Source organism: Scylla paramamosain, chromosome 6 (genome assembly GCF_035594125.1).
Source record: "Scylla paramamosain isolate STU-SP2022 chromosome 6, ASM3559412v1, whole genome shotgun sequence".
In the NCBI taxonomy this organism is placed as follows: Eukaryota; Metazoa; Arthropoda; class Malacostraca; order Decapoda; family Portunidae; genus Scylla; species Scylla paramamosain.
Window position 1 is genome coordinate 35,699,497 of NC_087156.1, and position 5,000 is coordinate 35,704,496.

A 5,000-nucleotide genomic window follows, 5' to 3' on the forward strand; every position below is an offset into this window, starting at 1 on the left:
CGTGGGCACACACACACGCAAAAACAGAAAAAAAGAGAAAAAAAAAGAAACGGGGGACACTTAACAGGGAGATATTCTGGCAACGTCCGTCTCCGCCCGTTCACAGACCGATACTGCCTTACTGAGAGTGATGGTTGCCTATTAATCTTTTTAGTTACCTATCTTTATTTTTTCAATGTTTCAGAGCTTCCTGTCATTTATTTTGTAATTCTTTTTATTTTTTTATATTTTATTAAGCGTTTTGAATGGTTTATAAAAGTTAGTTACGGTTTTATGATATATTATGCATTATTTCAACAATGGTAGATCATGTTTGGCTTTGACTTCGTCTTTATATAAAATTCTTGCATTAATATGAACACTGAATATACTTCTAATAAAAAAAACAGACAAGCTTTGATATTATCCTTTAGTTGATGTTCTCCCTAGTAAGGATAAGAATATATAAATTTGAGCTGTCATGAAACAAAGCGAGACGAGGCCACAGTCATAGCGAATCGTCCGAACACTTTGCCCATGTCGACTATCTTGGTACGGTCTCTCTAGGCGGTTATTCTCTTTTTTTTTTCAATATTATATAAATCACATCAATCTTTTCCTCTTCTTTTTTATTTCCTTTATTTTCTTTTTATTTTATTTCCGTAATTCATGTTTTGTTTTTAATCAGATCTCTCTCTCTCTCTCTCTCTCTCTCTCTCTCTCTCTCTCTCTCTGTTAGTTACATGGTGATATGCTTCGTGAAATGAGGAAGGAAGGAGAGAGAGAGAGAGAGAGAGAGAGAGAGAGAGAGAGAGAGAGAGAGAGAGAGAGAGAGAGAGAGAGAGAAATAATACAATGAAAGATGAAATAATGAATGAACCAATAAATGAGATACACACACACACACACACACACACACACACACACACACACACACGAGGACAGACAGGCAAAATACGTAGAGAGAGAGAGAGAGAGAGAGAGAGAGAGAGAGAGAGAGAGAGAGAGAGAGAGAGAGAGAGAGAGAGAGAGAGAGAGAGAAGAGAATTAAAAATAAATAAAAGAAAAAAACAAGAATAATGATGATAACAATAATAAAATAAGAGAGAGAGAGAGAGAGAGAGAGAGAGAGAGAGAGAGAGAGAGAGAGAGAGAGAGAGAGAGAGAGAGAGAGAGAGAGAGAAACGAGAGAAAAAAATAAGGAAAGAAAAAAACAATAAATAAATAAAAATAGCCTAACTGTTTACGTTTGGTTAGGTTAGGTAAGGTCAAGCTGAACTTATGAGATCAGCTTGACGTGACAAGATACATTTAAAATTACGATTAATTGACGAGGGTGAACTGTACCGTTAATAACAGACAAAGGACGTAATAATTCAGTTTAAAAGGTCAAATTAATATCTCATAATGACAGAAGTTTGCTAATTACTCTCTCTCTCTCTCTCTCTCTCTCTCTCTCTCTCTCTCTCTCTCTCTCTCTCTCATTTCAGTCGGTGTTTACAAGAAATCAGCTGTTTTTGTTACAGGGCAAGGCAAAAAAGCTTAAATGCCACCATAACATTTAATTTTTTTTATTATTATTATTATTTTCAGAGGTTTTGCTTGCAGATTGAATACGAATTAGTGGAGAGAAGGATATATTGATTTGGCAATGTTAAGTGGTCGCGAGCAGTGGTTATATAAGTGAATATTACTGTGTTAAAGTGATTACAACAAATTTTGCGTTACCCTGTAGAGATGACGATGTCCCTTGGAGTTTCAAATCTTGGCTGAAACTCGTATTTGCGGATTTTCTTTGAATGATAAACCGCTTGTAGATGAATCATGAGCACCACTGCCTGATGTGAGACTGGAGAAAGTATCAGGAATATTATTAATTTCAGTTGATCAAGCATATTATAAATCTTGCCACTGGATCATGTCGGCTAGGCTAGGCTAGGCTACCCTAGACGTGCCTTCTCAATTTTTAAAGTAACCTGATAGATTTTCACGTTTCTTTTAATAGTGTACACAGGGGAATAACTGACGCGTCTACACTATTAAATTCAGTGAAAAATATTCACTATTAACTTTATTACAAGTAGAAATATATACAGCCTTTCCCTTCCTTCCATCTAGCTACCCTCACGATCGCCCTGAACATCACCGCACACATTAATACACATTTCTTGATGATTTTGTTTACTATGATAATTCTGAAGGCATGTATGGATACGTCAACTCTTTCTTTACGTCCACCTGGAAGGAGAATGCAAAAGCTCAACAAATAAGTGAGAAATAGCGTAAAATTCAGTAACTTTTTCTCCGCTCAGGCAACCATGGTGGGCGAAAATAAGATTCAACACAATTTCTCTCTCTCTCTCTCTCTCTCTCTCTCTCTCTCCTCTCTCTCTCTCTCTCTCTCTCTCTCCTGGATTACTGTAGTTGCTTTTAAAGGTTGCTGAGACGTGACGCAATATTTCCAGTCTTCCAGATAATGTACCTCTGGAATCTTGAAGAGCACCCTTGAAAATGCGTAAAGATTCTCCCTTAAATTTGTTGATGGAGTCTTGAAACCACCCTGGAAAATGTGTATAATTTCTCGTAGAGCTTCATAAACGTGCAGTTGGTGATATGCTTCGTACAATGAGAGAGAGAGAGAGAGAGAGAGAGAGAGAGAGAGAGAGAGAGAGAGAGAGAGAGAGAGAGGAGAGAGAGAGAGAGAGAGAGAGAGAGAGAGAGAGAGAGAGAGAGAGAGAGAGACTGTACATAAACAATTATATCTTTCCACACACACACACACACACACACACACACACGTACGTTTCCCTAAGGGCATTCCATCAGTGTGACGTAATGGGATTAACTTAACTCATCCCCAAAACTCCCACAAACTGACTAACTTCTTCCTCTTCTTTGTCATCTAGTACGTAGTTCCCCTGTGACACAAGTTAGGGAGGTGAAGAGAGAGAGAGAGAGAGAGAGAGGTGAGATGAAGTGAGAATATTCCTATGTATTTTCTGTCATAACACCTCATATCACCTTTTGTCTCCCCTGAACCTCTAAAAATATCAACATTTAGACAAGTTAGGGAGGTGAAGAGAGAGAGAGAGGTGAGATGAAGTGACATTATTCCTGTCTCTCTCGCAGCTTAAACTTTCAAAATATTTATAATGAGAAATGTAGACAAGTTAGAGAGATGTAGAGAGAGAGAGGTGAGGTGAAATGAGATTATTGTTTTCTTTCTTGCCTAACACCTTTCTCTCTCTCCTTCTCTTGGCCTCTGCCTCCTCAAAAACAGCCTATATTAATGAACTGGTGATGGTACAGGCCTATAATACCTTGTAACAACATTTCATCATAAAATCTGCCAATGCTGGTTGAATTATAATCAGTCATTCCTCATGCTAGCCTTATTATTATTATTATTATTATTATTATTATTATTATTATTATTATTATCATGTGATGCAGAATATCATGGTGTTTTGGTTGCAAGAGTCCACGTAAATATAGATTGAGCCATCGTATTCATGTTTTTCATTGTGTGGTGTTGTAAATATACTTTATCTGTAAATAAAAAATGTATCCTATGACATTTGTTTATTTTATTGTATGTGTGTTAGGTTAGGTTTATATACATAGTTATAGTTATAGCATAGTTATATAGCATAGTTTATATACAAGCTCTTGGCAGTGCATATATATCACAGACACATTGTTAGTAAATCAATTTGAAGTAGAACCAATTGTTGTGTGTGTGTTAGGTTAGCCAATCACACCCTTATCTTTGAAATATTCCTTTGTATATGCTTATGTACCACAGCCAGATACACACTGATTAGGGAGGTGGACAGAATAGTGGTGAAACACTGAATATACTGGTTGACTCTTGCATTGGGGAGGTGGACAGAATAGTGGTGAAAGACTGAATATACTGGTTGACTCTTGCATTGGGGAGGTGGACAGAATAGTGGTGAAAGAGTGAATATACTGGTTGACTCTTGCATTGCGGAGGTGGACAGAATAGTGGTGAAGGAGTGAAGATATTGGTTAACTCGTTTTCTATGATTTTATTGGAGTTTTCATTAATTTATGGTTAAATTGTGAGTGATAGGCTAACCCTTTCACTCTTTCAGTCTTCAGTATCATTATAAACAGTCTACTGTGTCTTTCATAACTTCTAATTAATTTTAAGGTTCGCTTATAAACTCAGTCCTCTCGTTTTCTATGCTTTTATTCGAGTTTCCGTCAATTTAAAGGTTTAATTATAAGTGATAGGCTATTTGGCGCGGGGAACCGACTCCCTCTCTCTCTCTCTCTCTCTCTCTCTCTCTTAACACCTCACAGTGCTTCAAGTGACATATTTTCATTTGTATTCGCTTATAAAGTCAATGTACCCTCGCATTTCCTGCCATATAATTAAAGTATCCGGTTGTACCCCATGGTGAGGGTCCGCTTGTTTCCACCTCCTTCACCGAGGGAGGGAGGCAGACTGCTCCAGGCGTTTTGGGATTTTTTTTTATTTATTTATTATTTTTTATTGTCTTCCTCAGTGTACCTGGGAAACACCGTGCAGTGCGGATGTGTGTGTGTGTCCTCTTTTCATTTAAACACCAGGGAACGGGACCACAGAGGCACAGGAGGTCAATTAAGGTGAGTTTAGTAGTGACAGGTAGCAGAGGTCTGGCTTCAACCTACGACACTACCTGGAAAACACTGGAAATACCTGGAAAATACTTGATACTTAATAGCAAAAGGGGAGAAGAGAAGAGAGAATATAATGCTATTTATCATGGAATAGAGGCGGACACACACACACACACACACACACACACACACATAGATATATATACACACACACACACACACACACACACACACACACACACACACACATATATACACACACACGCATACACACAGCTGAAATTAATCCAGAAAACAGAGAAATAACCTTCATAACAACCACAAATAATAAGGAAAGAGAGTTATCCAACCTTGTTTTCATCTGAGCCCCCTCCCAGCCCTCCCGCGGCCGC

General features: G+C 37.9%; 1 protein-coding gene across 1 annotated transcript in view; it reads left to right on the plus strand.

Moving 5' to 3' along the window:
* Positions 1-4,349: 4,349 nt before the first annotated feature.
* LOC135101662 (probable E3 ubiquitin-protein ligase HERC4) overlaps positions 4,350-5,000 on the plus strand; it is a 10,941-nt gene continuing 10,290 nt past the window's right edge. The window contains exon 1 of the mRNA XM_064005976.1: positions 4,350-4,614. The gene's annotated coding sequence lies outside the window, so the exon portion shown is untranslated. The remainder of the gene's footprint in view (positions 4,615-5,000) is intronic.